Below are 16,975 nucleotides of genomic sequence, written 5' to 3' on the forward strand. Positions count from 1 at the left end.
ATTGTTTACCTCCTGTCATGATGGCCTGCTCTACCTTCATTCAGAAGAATAAATCTGCTTCTGACGAAAGCATATTTGGCTGTTGTGTCTGCAATAAATTTCCCAAAGTTCTACAGCCAAGCCACAGGAACTTTTTAGTTATGTTTAATAATTGAATAAGCACCCACGTAGCCACCAGTCAAAATCTAGGATCTTAATAATAATATATTTCTACCATAGTGGACTCACTTCCCAATCCCATCTTTCTGTAAGCAAACAGAATTTGAATTATTAAGTTTGAGCATTCTTCCCCGTCATCCATTCCTCTCACAAATCTATGTTTCAGCACACAGTAAGGCCAGGTCTTAACCTTAGGAAAAAAGTTGATTCCAACTTCCAAGATCTTTCAGAAGGTCACATCAGCACCATACCCTAGCAATCAATCAGAGCATCAATCTTATTTCTTTGATACCACTATACCACGGGGAAGGACTCTGTCTAGGTAGAATTCAGTCAGAGCTTTCAGTTTTGTATTGCAGATGAAATCTTAATTAAAAGTCAGTTTACTAGGTAAAGTATCCTTCAGACACAGGGTCATCTTGGAACAATCGTTCAACTAGTCAATGAAATCCATGACCCTCCCTACATATGATGTGAAGACAGTGAAAAAGTAACCAATACTATGATTTCAATGTCTGTATCTAGCCCCCCCCCCACACACACACACAGACAAAATTCATGTGCCAAAGTCCTAATCCCCAAAGGTGATGGTATTAGGAGGTGAGGTCTTTGGGAGGGGCTTAGGTCATCAGGGTAGAGCCTTAATGAATGGAATTAGTGTCTTACTTTAAAAAAAAAAAAAAAAAAGGCGCCAGAGGGATCCCTTGTCTCTTCCACCATGTGAGGACACAGCAAGAAAGTGCCAGCTATGAACTAGGAAAAGGGCGCTACCCAAAAAATCTGCTGACACCTTGTTCTTTGACTTTCCAGCCTCCAGAATGATGAACAATAAATTTCTATTGTTTAGAAGCTATCCAGTCTGTGGTATTGTGTTATAGCAGTCCAAAGGGACTAAGACAGCTGAGTTTCTAGAGACTCTGTCTAAAAGCTCCTACCCAAGGACTTTTCCCACCCTCAAATTATTAGCATTCAACTTGGAAGAGAGTTCTCTAAGACTGTTCTAACAACAGTTCCACTTACTGCGTTCCATAAGTCTGAGTCTATTTACAGACTACTTCACCCACTGATGATGGGAAATAAGTCAAACAGCGCAGTGTAATTAATTTAGGTCCGATTATAACAAATGAAATCACTTTAGGTTTCTGGTAAAATTCTTAGAGCAACCAGAGTGGGTTAGTAATTATTAGAAATGGTGTTGAAGCAAGAGTTCTTATTGAATATGGTCCTAATTGTCTTACATTCATAATTATCCTATATTTTATTTTGTTACAGTACTAAAGTTTGACACTATATGAGCCTCATGCTTTCTGTTTCAGTTGTTTTGTCTCAATTCTATAGGAAAGTAATAACCACTTTGAAAGACATTGCACTCTCAGGTAATCGACTGATATGTCAAGTAGAATAACAACCAAAGGTATCTAACTACAAGAGTTTACTTAAAATAAGTACAATGCCATTGTTATAAATATAAATACAACATCTGGTTACATATAACAAAGCTATTTCCATATCCCAACAGATGGCCCACAGTAATAATGCTTTGCTGATCTGGTTATAACAAATTCTATTAAATCCAAAATCCTGTATAACAGATGCCTTTTCTAATTTCAGCATAAGTCAATCTCTTTAACCAAAACATTGTGCTTTGGTTCTTGTCATTTGTGCACTAGAATCCATTTATGCCTATTAAGATGGTCAAATTTGTTGACAGTTGTTATAAAATGCCACTGTGGTGTTCTGAGTTTTGGGGTAGAGGAGGATAAAGAGTACCTCCATCTAGAACTGAAAGGCTAACTGTTGAAAATGGAAAACAAAAATTCAGTTAAAGGAAGGCTGAGGAGAAGTAAAGCGAGCTTTAGCTTTCTCAAGCCAAGGTTTCTGAATAGTAGCAATGTGGAAAGCTACGGGACTAACAAAGCCGACAGTGAAGAGCACTGAAAATAATGCAATTTCTGAGTCGAGAGGCCTTTAGCTGGGATGAACAAAAAAAGTACCTGAATGCCTAAACAACATGTACAGGCTATTTAAAAGAAATGTGGATGCAATGTCCACTTAATTTTGCTGTTTTTTGCTTCCCCAACTCTATTCAAAATCCAATCTTTATATTACAGTCATGCCTTTACTTGAAATAGTAGCCTCTATTAATTCACGACACAGTAAACAGTACAGTGTAGTGATTAACAGCCACTGAGTTCCGAAAACAGACTGCAGGGGTTTAAACTCTGGCTCTTTCCACTCCTAGCTATACACCCTTAAGCAAGTTACTTAACCACTCTGTGCCTGTTTCCTCATCTGTAAAATTTTGATAATAAAATCTATCTTTTAGAGTTGTTATGAGGATTATATAATAAATGTAAGGTACTTAGAACATTTTGGGGCCCATAATAAGGTCTCAGAAAATGTTAGCTACTATTATTACTACCACTATCATCATCACATTAATCCCCACTAAATTTCGGGGGGGGGGAGGGCACAAAAATTAAATGACTTATCTAAATCACAGAGCAAACAAGTGACAGAATCTGGTTAAAAAAAAACAAAAACAACTCGCCCTAGCCAGTTTGGCTCAGTGGTCAGAGAATAGGCCCGTGGACTGAAGGGTCCCGGGTTCAATTCCGTACCTTGTTTGTAGGCTCGATCCCCGGCCCCAGTCGGGGTGCATGCAGGAGGCAACCAATCGATGTGTCTTTCTCACACCGATGTTTCTATCTCCCCTTTCCACTCTCTCTAAAAAGCAATGGAAAAATATCCTCAGATGAGGATAAAAAAATAATAATAAATAAAAAACTCATTTTAAGTCCTGAAAATTAAACATTAAAATGTACTGATTCCCTAAGAGGGTTTCCCAGTCCCTGTAATTCTTCAGCAATTCATATGGGGATCCTTTAAGTTAAAATAGCAGCACAGAGTAGTGGAAATAGCAATGGACGTGGACTAAGATGATCTATTTGCTCCATCAGTGACTTAAATGTGCAATATTTGGCAAGTCACCAAATCTCAACTTCAAATTGCTTGTCTTAAAAAATGCTTTGCCGCCCAGCCAGCATGGCTAACTGGCTGAGCATCAACCTATGATCCAGGAGATTGAGGTTTGATTCCAGGTCAGGGCACATGCCCTGGTTGCCAGCTCAATACCCAGCAGGCGACGTGCAGGAGGCAGCCAATCAATGACTCTCTCATCATTGATGTTTCTATCTCTCCCTCTCCCTTCCTCTCTCTGAAATCAATAAAAACATATTTAAAAAAATTTTAAACCTATAAAAAAATGCTTTGCCTACATCAGGGCTATTGTGGGATCAAATGAGATAACAAATGAAAACAAAGTACATAAACCATAAGCACGCTATATAAATGTTCAAGGGCCATGCCTTACTCATCTTTGTATCTCCAGTACGTAGCAGAATGCATAGCTGAGGTTATGATCTAAAAGAAAAGCCATGGAAAGGGTGGAGTTGCAGAATAAGGATTAAGATAAAGATAGGGAAGGGCTTTTAAAAAGAGTAAAAAACCTAAATGTCCATCAAAGGTTGGATGAATGAATAAATAAAAGGTATACCAGCCATACACTGGACTATTACTTACCAACAAAAATGATACTGATACACACTACAAGAATGGATAACCCTTGAAACATTATGCTATGGGAAAGAAGCTAGACAAAAGACGATATACTATATAATCCATTTATACAAAATGTCCAAAATAGGCAAAACTATAGAGATAGTAAGTACATTAGTGATTGCCTAGGACTCAGGGGGAGGGGAAAATGAGAGGAGTGACTGCTAATAGGTACAAACATTCTTTTTTGGAATAACTGAAATATCTAAAAATGATTTGGTAATGGTTGCATAACTTAGTAAATATACTAAAAACCAATGAATTGTATACTTTAAATGGGTAAACTGTATAGTATGTGAATTGTATCTCAATAAAACTGTTCTAAAAAATAAGTGTTTAAGAGAACTGTGATAAGTATAAAAATCACTGGCTTTAGAACACACGTTTTCTTTTTTAAAGAAAAAAAAAGGTGAGTTTTCTGATATTTGATTAGCTCTGACATGTGGACAAGAATGAGACCGGAGGAAGCAATAGGAGAAAATTCTACAAATTACCACACCAGACCATGTCTCTACAAATCCTTTTATGGAAAACAAATCTGGCATCTATTTTTATCCTTCTTTTCAAAATTCTAAGGATACAAATTACCTCCTGGTCCTAGTTCAATAGTCTTTTTGACACTTTATTAAATTTATTGGAGTGACAATGGTTAATATGAACATACAGGTTTCAGGTGTGACCTTCTATGTTACAAGATCTCCATATTGCTCTGTGTGCCCACCATCCAAAGTCCTATCTTCTCCCATCACCGTAGATTAAGACCCCCATCACCCTCCTCCCCGAAACCCTCTTCCCTCAGGCAACCACAATGCTGTTTGTGTCCACGAGTTTCAGTTGTATATCCCATATATGAGTGAAATAATATGGTTCATAGCTTTTCCTGACCGACTTATTTCACTTAGCATAATATTCTCAAGGCCCCTCCATGTTGTTACAAATGGCATCCTTTCTTATGGCTGAGTAGTAATCCACTATACCACATCTTCTTTATCCAGTCCATCACAGGACACTTTGGTTGTTTCCCTGTTTTGGCCACCGTGAATAATGATGCAATGAAGATAGTGGTGCATATATCTTTGTGAAAATATGTTTTCGAGTTTTCTGGGTATACCCAAGAGAGGGATTGTTGGGTCGTACGGTAGCTCTATTATTAATCTTTCGAGGAATCGCCAGACTGTTTCCATAATGGTTGTACCAGTCTACACTCCCACCAGCAGTGAATGAGGGTCAATAGTCTTTTCATCATGATCATTGTTTCTGAACTTGGAGACTACATTTGATACAGTCAACCACAACGCCCTTCCTATCCTTGGCTTCTGTAGCGCTGATGTGCCTCCTGGCTCTTCTCAGAATGCTTTACCTATTAGCCTATGTCTCCCAAAGTTCCAAACTCTTTCACCATTATACCACTGACCTCCCAACACTCATCTACTCACGCGTTTTACTATCTTTAGCTCTGGTCAATGAACAATCTACACTGCATCTCTATAGCAATGAAGTATACAGATACTTCTACTCTAGTCAGTTCTTGACTATCCTCACTAAGGCTGGGAAGCAGTGGTGTGGCTCAACCAAAATAATTCCTATGCTATTTGTATGTGATTTTGGAACTTGGTATACTTTTTTTTCCCTGATGAATAGATGTTTCTCTAATCGTTTTGCTTAGATTAATACTAAACTAAGCCTGCATTTCCAGAGCCAAACCAGCAAGAAGAGAAGGCTATCAGGAGTGGCAGGAGGCTAGCCTACTATTAAAAGACTGATTGAACACAATCTAGTGTTGCCCATAACCAATCTTAGCCCATTTTCCTGAACAGTGATACTTTCCTATTTTCCTCCCAGGATTCTAGGCTTTAAACTTTTAATGTTTTATTTGCTCTCTTACCTTTGCCTACATTCAATAATCACTGAGTTCAAATTAATTTTTACTCACACATACACCTTATATATTCTATACACTTTCTTAGGACAGTATAATTTACAATTAAATGCATAAGCTCAAAGGCTAGATTGCCTGGGTTCAAATCCTGACTGGCTCTGCTGCTTACTCTGTTGGAGTTTGGGTAGGTCACTTAACCTCTCTGTCACCCAGTTTCTCCATAGGAGTAAGAAGATGTTATTATGAAGATTTAAAGAGTTAAATACATGTAAAGAACTTAGAACAATGCCTGGCATACTATAAGTACTCAATAAATGTTAGCTATTATTTTATAGCCATAATCACTATCTTATGTCAGACCCTCATCATTTTATTCCTAAAATTCTCCAAGAGCATTCCAGGCAGTCTCCCCCCAGGACACTCAGCTAATACAAAAACCTCCCTCAGAAACAGTACGCATCATCTTATTCTCATTCTTTAGAAACCATTGTGACGCCCCATCAAATCAAACCCTATATCCTTGATAGATCCTCCACCAATACCAATCTTAAACTCATTTATTATTATTCACCAATACACTTTCTCCGTGCCAGTCAAACTGCTTGGTATCTCTGTAAGTTACCACTTCTCTGTCTTTGCAAATACTAGTTTATTCTCCTGGAATATACCTCTTCCCCTCTGAAAATTCCTCTTTTTCAAATATCACTTATACCTTTGACTTTGGTTGCATTGTTATCCCATAAGTTTGATTTTACTTGGTAATTATGAATAATGGACATTATGTGTTGTTTCCCCAACAGAAGCTGAAGAGTTTGAAGAGACCACATATTTTATCTCGTGTCTCTTTCATACAGATTACTTTACACAGAGCACAGTATTTTGCAGGAGGACACAAATGCTGACTGACTAAAAAAATATGCCTCAGACTGTATCACAACATTCTCTATTTTCCACTGCCCCACCCATATTTAGCATGTTGAAAGCAGATAGAACCTGTATTTAAACATTTTTATTTTACATAGGAGAATATACTAACAACTGTACCAGATAAAAGGAAAAATATATATTCAAAGATAATGCACAAAGCAAAAAAACAAACCAAGAAAAAATGAGCATACTGGCCATTCTAGAATCTAAAAATGACTTCAAAATATTAAGACTTTTTATTTCATCCAAACCAATGAACCAAAAGGAGCCAAAATAAACATGTCCTGACCCCATCCAAAAAATACCTAATAAAGGCATGACAAAGTCCCAGTATCTTCAGCAGCACAAAACCAAGCACAAGATTCACCTCAACTCCAAAAAACACAAAAAGAAAACAGAAATCCTCAGGTTTATCTTTAAAAACAAACAAACAAACAAAAAACAACAGAAAACTTAAAAATGCAAGCACATCTCTAATATGCCACCCAAACTGAAAAATGGAGAGGAGTTACTACTTTTCTATAAATATCTTCTAAGGCCTGGGTAGATTAAAAGGCTCCTCTCACAACTACTGTGGCCTGCTCCCTGTTAAGGGGACAAACTGTAGTAAAAATAGGGCAAAACACAGAAAGATGGAAACCTTAACCTGGAAGAGACATTAAGGAAAAAACTACTCAAAATACGTTTCAAAACCAGTTTCCAAAAACAGAGAGCAATGGTATTCAAAAGACAGAGGGAAAGGTAAATGAAAGAGCTCCCAAGAAATAAGTGACTCAGTGAAACTATCTAGTGCTGCCTTGGAAGTCACTTGTTTCACTGGGAAACAAAGTAGAAGGGAAAAAAATTAAAAGACAAAAAAGATGCCCACTAACTCCCTGGCCAGCCTAACACAGCTCATTCAGGAATCCAAAAAGGAACAAGAGACTTACATTGCACAACACAGAAAAGCCTTCGCCAACCATACACACAAAAAGTTGAGCGGAGAAGCGAAAACTACACACCTCAATGCATTAGCAGCTTCAGCTTATTCTCTCTTTAGGATTAAGCAGAAGAAAGAACTAGAGGAGCCAAAGGGAGAGGAGGCAAGATGTCAATGAAACTAAGCCCCGTTGTCAGAGTACAACTCCTGCTTCTTCCAGCTAACCAACAGTAGGCCTCAGCAAAGAAAACTGACCCTAACACCTTACACGCCACCAGGAGGAAATCACAGAGGAAAAACCACCCCGTTACCCTCCCTCCCCACCAGCTGCAAAAATGGAGGGGGGGGAGGGAACACCCTACCACGTGGGCAGGATGCAACACACAGGACAGCAACACGTCCGCATGGAACGGCAGCCTCTGTCCTAATGCCGGCAAAGGACACGGCGACAGGATGGGTGGGAACACAGGCCCCTCGCACGGGCCTCCTCACCCCCAAAGGGCACCCCCGAGGCAGGAGGTGCTGCCCGCCTCGCCCGCCGAAAAGCACCCCCAAGGTTGAAGGGAAGAGGCTGCATCGTGCCGGGGTAGGGCGCTAGCCCAGGCCAGGGGCAGGTCACGAAGCGACGGACACGGCACTGTCCTCCGACTCGGCGCCCCGGGAACCCCGTCTGGCTCCCCCGAGCCCCGCCTGGGGGAGGGGGGAGGCGAGGAGGCGCGGAGCCGCGGCTTCCCGGCTGAGGGGCAGCAGCAGCTGAGAAGCGCCGCGGGGGAGGGAGGGACCGGGCCCTCGCCGACCGCCCAGGCCCCAGCTCCCGCAGGGGGCCCCTGCTCCGCCCGCCGTCCACCCCGCAGTGTCCGTGGCTGAGAAAAGGGAGAGGGCGTCTCGCGGAGGGCAGCCCCAGCCTCCGTCCCGAGAGATGCCCCAGCCCCGCCTCCTCGCCGCAGCCCCGGCCCGGCCGCCTCGGCGGCGGGCGCTCACCTCAGGCTGCGCAGGCCGGGACGGCCCGGCCGAGCCCCCGGCCGCTGCGTGCGTCTCCGCCCCCCGGGAAAGGTCCCAACGGCGCCTGGTGCGAGCGGCCGAGGCCCCAAGCAGCGCCCAGAGCGGTGGCGGCAGCGAGAGCAGCCAACATCCGGGGCCGCGCACCCGGAACTACTTCCCGACCCGCTCCCCCTCCCGCCCCCGCGGCCACCCCCGCCTCCGCCTCCCGCGACGTCGCTGCGCCACCAGCCCGGCGTCGGCGGCGTCACGGCTCCTCCGCGGTCGTGGCGGCGGCGAAGGGCGCGGGATCCCTCCGCTGGGACAAGTAGTGCCCTGAGACGCCGCCGGTTCTGCCTTCGCGCCGCGGGCGTCGTGGAGCCGCGGGTGTCGTGGAGCCGCCGGCAACTCCGGACGCCTTGGGAGTGGGAGCGGCCGAGGCGGCTCCGGAGCGGAGGGCAGCGAGAACCCGCGGCCCGGGACCCTGCCCGTGGGTTCCAAGGGCCCGTGATCCCGGGGAATGGCGCCTCGTGACCTTGCCCCCACCCCCAATTTCGCCACCTCACCGTAACGGCAGGCACCTCAGCCTCTCCTGGAAACCGGCCCCTCTTCCCGCTTGGCACAGCGCGGGTTCCAAAGGCACCTTGGCGGTTCAGGACACCCTTCCCTCAGAGCTTCACAGGCCGGGCTTCCAGGCCCGTCTCCGCCGAGGCCTGTCCCATCCTGGCCTCAGTTTCCTTCTCCACAGGAGGTGCACCCCTACGGGCTCTGCGGGTTCCAAAGCAGCGGCCGGGCTGTGGTCCTTGGGCTCAGTAGGCGGAGTGTGTAGGAGGGTAGTGCGGGCAACTTGTGGACTTTGGAGTTTACCTCGACGTCAGTCTTCACTGATTCTCTAAGCTGTTAGCGCTGGTCAGCTGCCCCGTGGTCTCACAGTCGCTGACGTTCGGGCGCCTTCCTCGGGCTTTCTTCGCATTCGTCACGCGGGCAGCGCCAAGCATACTGTTGAACCCACAGTAGATCCTCAACATTTGGAGACTCACTTTTTTTTTTAGGTGAACACTTGGTAGATTGGATGATAGGAAAACAGAAGCCTGAGTGAATGAGCCCTGGGAACCCTTCTGACGTAGTCTCCGGTTATTAAGGAGCTGACTAAACCAATTGCTTCAGCAAACACTGAACACCTGCTATTCACCAAGCGTTTCCAGGCCCTGGGGATTCAAAGTACGGCTATATTCCTTCCTACGAAGGCCAGCAACACCCGCCTGGCCGGTGTGGTGCAGTGACCAGCGCGTCACCTGCAGACCAGCGCGCCCAGGGCTCCATTCCCGGTCAAGGGCACCTGCAGAGTCAGGGGCTTGCAGGAACCCCTTCTCTCGCATCCTTGCGCTCTCTCGCACTCTCCCCCTGCCTCCCTCCCTTCCACTCTGAAAGCGATGGAAAAAATATCCTCAGGTGAGGGTTAACAACAAAAAACAACGAGATTCTGAAGATAAAAATATTCATTCACTCATTCATCCAACCAATAGTTGCCAATCACTACTAAGGTTGTCAGACACTACTTTAGTGCTTGGGATGTGTCCGTGAACAGAAAGGGGTGGGGGGATGCCCTTACCTCTTGGAGCTATCACCTGGTATGGGAGAAAGATGATAAACATACCAGAAAATTATTTGGTAAGATAGAAGGTATTCAGTGCTATGGGAAAAAGTAGACCTGGCAGGGTAAGGGGTATGAAAACTGAAGGGGGGGGGGGTACTTTTTAATGTCTGCCATTTATTCATCAATAATACCTATATCTGTTCAACAAATACTTCAGCCCAGACCATGTGTTGGGTGCCAAAGTTCTGATCTGGTGGACTCCCCAGCTAGGGGAGACCACATGCCAAATGTTTTCTCATGTCTTCTCATTCAATGCCTTTACCAAGTCGCTGAGATAGAATTCCTATGCTCATCTTTACAGCTGATGAAACTGAGGCTCAGAAGAGTTAAAATTTTGAGCCTAGATTCAAACCCAATGTCTTCCAAGTCCAACTCCCTTTCCAGCTTCACCTCAACTGAGATCTCATTTTTGTTTTGTTACACCTCGCTTTTTTTCACGTAAACTCATGCATTAATCTAGGTGAATGGCCTTAGGCCTGCACTGGGGCAAAAGGGAGGGAGAAAGGAAAATACTTAGTGGGGAGAGGAGTATGTGGAGCGTAGTAATAGGGGTAGCAGAAAAAAATTAGTGGAAAAGAAATGAGGGTAGATTCGTAACATATCTTATTCCAATTCCAGTTTTATAGAATGGAGTTTAAATAGAGCCATCAGGAAGAGCCCAATTCATAAGGTGACTTTAATGAAAAACTTGAAAGAGGTGAGGGAGTGAGACATGCCATTGTCTGGAAAAGAGTGTCCCAGGCAGAAGTAACAGCCAGTGGAAAGACCCTGAGGCAAATGCATTCCTGGGCGCATTAGAAATAGTGAGAAGGCCAGGACAATTAGAGCAGGGTGAATAAATGAGAGGAATGGGGAGAGAAGGTCAGAGAGTGGCGCCATTTTAAGGAACATGTCTAAAACAGCCACCTCAGAGCTTTTAACAGAGGAGTAATATCTGATTCATGCTTTCAAAAAATCACTCTGGCTACTGTGGGTGGACAGCGGTGGAAGCCAAAGGCTCCAGTATCCAGGTGCAGGATGATGGCTTAGGTCAGGCTGGAAGCAGTGAGTTGGATAAATTAAGATACAGTCTCTATACTTTAAGAACTCACGGTCTAACGGGAAACAAATAGATTACATAATTAATACAATATGGTAGGGAAAATAGTATCCCGTAGAAAAGGCCACCCTTGCCAGCTTTCCTGAGAAAGGGAAGAGCTCCCTCTTCTACCAAGTTCCCAAGGGAACTGGAAGTTGCTGGTTCTTTGCTGAACCTTGTTTTCTTCCCAACCCTTCAGTTCTCAAAGCTCACCATCCCTTGAGTGGGGCTATAGGCAGAAGGGTACTAAAAAACAACAGTGTGCATCACGTAACTAAGGAGATGGGCAAAGCTGAGATTATCCATATTTGTCAGAGGAAGAAACTGAGCCCAATAGTCACCAGGCTTTAACCTCAGACTGGGATCAAGGTCAACAAAGTCCCAAACCAGGAATCTCTGAATCACTTGAGTGGAGTCAGTCAGATGATGGAGTAAGAGAATAGGAAGACTCATGTTCCGACTTGCTCCAAGTCTGGAGATTTTTGGTTCCCATTCATCATCACCTCTTACAAATCCTGGGCAGCTCCTCACCTTTCATCTGTTTGGGATTCCAAGGTGCTTTTCTAAAGTGCTTGTTCCTATCCAGGGGTAGGTCTGGAGAGAGAACAGGGCTGGATAACTGCCAGAATGGGAATGGGAATCAGAAGTCTTTGGGAAGGAAAGAGGCACAAATCCCAGAGTGTCAAAGAGTGGAAGAACACCCTTCCCATCACCCCCCAAAAATAGTTGTAATGGTAATAGCAGCAGAGGGGGATTCTGGGACAGGGTGGGAGGAAGAGCTTAAAGCCCAGGTTGGAGAGGCAGGCTTGAGTTCAGCCTGATGTTCCATAGCTTACTTCTTGTGTGCCTGCATCAAGTGATGCAGTTTCTCGTAGTCTCTGTTTCCTTGCCTATTAAATGGGAACCATAATCATAGCTACCTGGCAAAAGAGATCATACACAAGCTGTCATAAAATAAAGGCCCTCAAAGACAGTTATTATTTTGCACAAGGTCGAGTGTAGAAAAGAGTACTTTAGAAAAGAGTAGTTCACAGTCTTGGGAGATGGGAATGGGCTGGGAGGGAGGGTGTGGGGCAGGAGAGCCTTCAAAGAGAAGATGGTATCTAACTCAGGGGACAGATCCTTAAGAGAAATAGCTTGCTCAAAGCAATGAGATAGAGGTTTTATTGTTTTGTGGTGTTCGCAATCTTTTACCAGCCTCATCTGGATTATAAATTCCCTGAAAGAAACTGCCCTGAGCTGGGCTGCAACAGCCCTACGAAAATCTTGCTTTGGCACTAGCTTGTATCAGCAGCAGGGTGTTCAATGCTTCACGTGACCCACAGCTGCTGACAAATGAGGCCTTTCCTGATCCTTTATTGTAAGAGGAAAGCAGAAAATTAGAAATGAATTTTATATGAGCCAAGACCTGCAAGAGGGAAAGAAAAACATGAGAGGGCACCTCCTATAATTCCCTGCCTTGGAGGAGCCTTCCAGATTCCCTGGATATCTTTATATTTTGCTTTATATTTCATGCATTAGCCTAAATTTTCCCCCCTAGTTCTGACAATGAATTTGCACTAGTGTACTTATACCACCTACCTTCCTCACCCTCCCCACCCCAATCCATTTTTCCTGTAACCACCTGGCTCAAACTTTGGCTTACCTCCACTCTCAGAATCAATTGAGCTAATTAAAAGCACAATGAAAGACACTAGGGCACCAAGACAGCTGAACAAACATTAACAAATGCTCAGGTTAAATACAGTATTTACATTATGCGCAAGCAAATGTAAAAGTAGGTTAAAGCTACGAGGTGGTCATCCCCATTTTAAAGTAGATGAAATTTGGGTGGTACTAGGAAGAGTAGGTTAAAGGATGTTCAAATAGAGGGGCATCAGGGGAAATCTTTTGGAATGACAGACTGAAAGGAACCAGGAAAGAGCAACCCAAAGAAACCCAAAGGAGCCTGAAATTCTGGTACAAACATGGTAGTTAAGAAACTTGTTTGATTTAAAGTTGTGAAGTTATTGACCTATCTCCTACCTAATGAGCTGTATTAAAATGACTGCAGCCCGGCCGCGTGTGGCTCAGCAGTTGAGCATCGACCTAGGATCCAGGCGATCGGGGTTCGATTCCCGGTCAGGGCACGTGCCCGGGTTGTGGGCTGCAGTTGATCAATGACTCTCTCATCATTGATGTTTCTCTCTCTCTCCCTCTCCTTTCCTCTCTCTGAAATCAATAAAGATATTAAAAAAACAAAAAATGACTGCAGTGCTGTAGGGAGAATGGTGAGGAACGGCTAATATTTCTTGTGTGTTCCTTGTGTGATTGGAAACATGATAGACCCTTTGTATGCATTTTCATGTAATCCTTAGAGCAAAGCTACAAGGTGGTCATCCCCATTTTAAAGAAGAGGAAACAGAGGCTTATAGTTTGAGAGTGGTAGAGTCAGGATTTGAACCCAGAGCTGTCTGGCTCTAAGCTCACCTTCAAAGTCCTACTAACCCATCAGTTTACATTGATATAAAAATTGTAACTTACTGGGTGCTCTTCACTGCAAGTGGGTGTATTTACATCCAAGTGCCACTTCAGAAAGCCTTTCAAACCTTGTCAGAGACACAGCTGAGGTTGGAATCTACACACACAAAGTCCCAAAGAATTCTCTTCATTTTTTTCTAAGTCTTTGTTGCATGAGTGGGCAAGGAGGCAAATCTCTTTGTTTTGCAACCGAAAAAGGGGGGTTGGGAGAGACCCTGTGGTCGACCATATGATTGTTTATAAACATTTACTGTGCCTCTCAGGGGCAGATTGTACTTCCCCATGCCACCAACAACAGGCTTGGTTATGTGACTTACAAATGAGATATGAGCAGCCGTGGGGGCCACTTCCAAGTAGAAGCTCTAAGAGTCAGTGTGCTTCATGATGTTTTCCTTTCCTGCTCTCCTGATGACCAGCAATATTCAAGATAGAAGCTAATCCACCTGCTTCTGTCCCAGAGTGAAGAGAACATGCAATAAAGCCCCAGCTGACACACAGCACAAGTGAAAAAAACTACTTTTGCTGATTGGGCCATTGAGAACTGGGAATTGCTACCATAGTGTAACAGAGCCTCTGCTGACTGATGCAGACCCTTTCTGAATTTGTTTCTGTTGGTGATCCAGATTTATGGGGTCATCCCCAGGTAAAATAGGTTGCTTGGGAAGTATGAGATGTAGAAAATGGGATTATTAGTGCACTGTAGTGAAAGGCTTTAAAATATAGAATATGAAACGCAGTCCTGATCTGGGGGCCCAGACAAGCCATTGTAGGATAGGTACCATAGACCATGTCATGTCCCAGAGGAAGTTAAAAAGAAGGTTAAGATACAGTCCCTGTTCTTGAGGCAAAGGCCATTTTCATTCATTTTTTTAATCTTGTGAGAGCTTTTATTTCAGTGATCAAAAGAATGAAGTAAATGGTTTACATCTATACTGATTTAACATTAAGCATGCACCTCTTACCTGAAACTGCTGTTAGTTTTTGACAGGCCTAAATCTTTACAACTTATTTAGGCACATCTTTGAGTTTCTTGGACCCTGATGTAGAGAGTAAGTGAACTTCTTCCTTGAGGCAGGTTTAGTAATGAAAATTATGTTCACTGGCTAGATTCCTTTATAATTAAAGGCCTCTAGACACTCAGGCTTCCTGTACTACCTCAAGACCATACTTTATTTAGATATTTAAGTAAATCACAGTACAAAGCAGGGAGATAATTTAGAAAGCTGAACTGTAATTTAGAAAGCTGATCATTCCATAGATTTTTTTTTCTAGCACTGATGGTCAAAACACTAGATAAGAAGGCCTACAGTTAAGTACCAAATGACTCTTCTCCCACTGCTGCCCTTTCTCAGACACACAAAGATGTTTGTATCCATATCCCCAGAGATCTGAAATGAATCCATGCAAATGACAGATTTTACCCATGTGGTGCCACTAGTCCCACTATCGAACTATTGGAAGCAGTTAATGAGACTCTAAGAAAAACATAGTCCCACATTCAGTAATATGCATCTAGTATAGTTTTCTATTCATCTGTCAATTGTTTTCACAAAATTAACATTAAAAAACACAACCAGCCCAGCGGCGTGGCTCAGTGGTTGAGCATCGACCTATGATCCAGGAGATTGCAGTTCGATTCCTGGTCAGGGCACATGCCTGGGTTGCGGGTGTGATCCCCAGCAGGGGTGTGCAGGAGGCAGCCAATCAATGGCTCTCTCATCACTGATGTTTTTCTCTCTCTCTCTCCCTCCCCCTTCCTCTCTCTGAAATCAATAAAAACATATTTAAAAACACACACACACACACAACCAAATGCACATATGACCCCCAAACCCCAAACCCACAAAAAAATAGGTCTTTGTTCATTCTCAGATGACAGGATGCCCCCAGAGTGACAAATGTGGGACCCAATCCCCAATGGCCTTTTCTTCAACCATCTCATCAACCGCTCTTCATTTCATGAACTACCTTTCTTTTCCAAAAAGGTAATGCTGAAATCAGTCAGGCTTTCTGAGAAGACTGGCTTGAATTTCCGTGTCTGTTCCAGTCGATTCAAGACTAACTGGCTTGTCTCAGTGAAGCACTGAACGCAGTTCACAAAACAGGCCTGGCCAGACTGTCCAAGTTTGGCCCAGGCTTGTCCATGCACTTCTCCCGACAAAGTTCTGTCATCTGGTGCACCAGCTGCTGGAAGCACTGCTTCTGAGTCTCCACCTCAATAAAATGCTGCAGCTGCGGGTCCACCCAGCCCAAACCCACAGCGAAGGAAGCAGAGGAGGAATCCATCCCAGCATGACCACAGATGCCAAGATGTACTCCACACCAATTCAGCGACCTTCACCTGTCTGCATCTTCATTCAGTTTTAACATAGCTGCACTGGGTGCCTGGCGCCCACTAGGCCCTTAACATAGCTGCACTGGGTGCCTGGCACCCATTAGGCCCATAATGAATGGTCTGGAACCATAACCCAGGTTTCCTAACACCCCACTAAGGCTTTTCCTATGTTGTGGTGTGTTGCCCACTTGGGTTAAGGGATCTGGGAGGGAAAGGCTAAGGTAAAACCCTTTCAGTGGGGTTTTTTGTTCCTTGCTACCACGAACTGTGTCATCCTTGTGCTTATAAATTGTGTCTGAGATGAAATCTGCTAGAAATGCTGATGAGATGGCTACCCATTCATTCAGTTAACATTTATCTAATGCTAACTCTAAGCTGGGTACTGTGCTCAGGGCTTGTAATGTAAAGATAAAAGTAGTAGCTAGGGGGCAGTACAGCATAAAAGTGATTAAGAGAGTGTGCCAGTGTTAACAAGTGGGGGACAGCGATAAGTGGGTAGAGCATGGGCTCCCTTGCCTGGGGTTTAATCCCAGCTCTGCCACTCACTAGCTCAATGACTTCAGTTGGGCAAGTTGCTTAATCTCTCTGAGCCTCAGTTTTCTCATCTGTACTTGGGGATAATAATAGTGCTCACTGCATAAGTGTGTTGTCAGCTAACTGAAACAAGGCACGTGGAGAGTGCTGAACACGGTGCTTAGCACATAAGAAGTGTTATACACGTGAGCTCTTCCTATTTTCCTGCATGGTTCATAGAGGAAGGAGAATAGAGGAAGGAATTTGATCTGACTGAAGATGGTCGTTTCAAGGAAGGATTTGCAAACACAAGCATTTGAGCTCAGCCTCAAAGGAGGAGTTCAGGTCTGTTAGGGCAAGGCAGGCAGGAAGGTAATTCCAAGTGTAAAGGC

The 16,975-nt window shown here is 44.1% G+C and overlaps 1 protein-coding gene and 1 pseudogene across 6 annotated transcripts in view; both read right to left on the bottom strand.

Annotated features, from left to right (window-relative positions):
* FOXJ3 (forkhead box J3) overlaps nucleotides 1–9,173 on the bottom strand; it is a 101,106-nt gene extending 91,933 nt beyond the window's left edge. For 2 of the 6 annotated variants that reach the window (XM_087820364.1, XM_087820361.1), the window contains exon 1: nucleotides 8,484–8,599. The gene's annotated coding sequence lies outside the window, so the exon portion shown is untranslated. Of the gene's footprint in view, nucleotides 1–7,864; nucleotides 7,973–8,483; nucleotides 8,600–9,046 lie in introns of those variants that run through there. The other 4 variants (XM_087820360.1, XM_087820362.1, XM_087820359.1 and 1 more) reach the window with 4 other exon arrangements.
* A 6,519-nt stretch (nucleotides 9,174–15,692) lies between these two features.
* On the bottom strand, nucleotides 15,693–16,021 carry LOC107531156 (mitochondrial import inner membrane translocase subunit Tim8 A pseudogene; annotated as a pseudogene).
* Between the last annotated feature and the right edge of the window lie 954 nt (nucleotides 16,022–16,975).

Source organism: Miniopterus natalensis, chromosome 9 (assembly GCF_054644295.1).
Source record: "Miniopterus natalensis isolate mMinNat1 chromosome 9, mMinNat1.hap1, whole genome shotgun sequence".
NCBI classification, from domain to species: Eukaryota; Metazoa; Chordata; class Mammalia; order Chiroptera; family Miniopteridae; genus Miniopterus; species Miniopterus natalensis.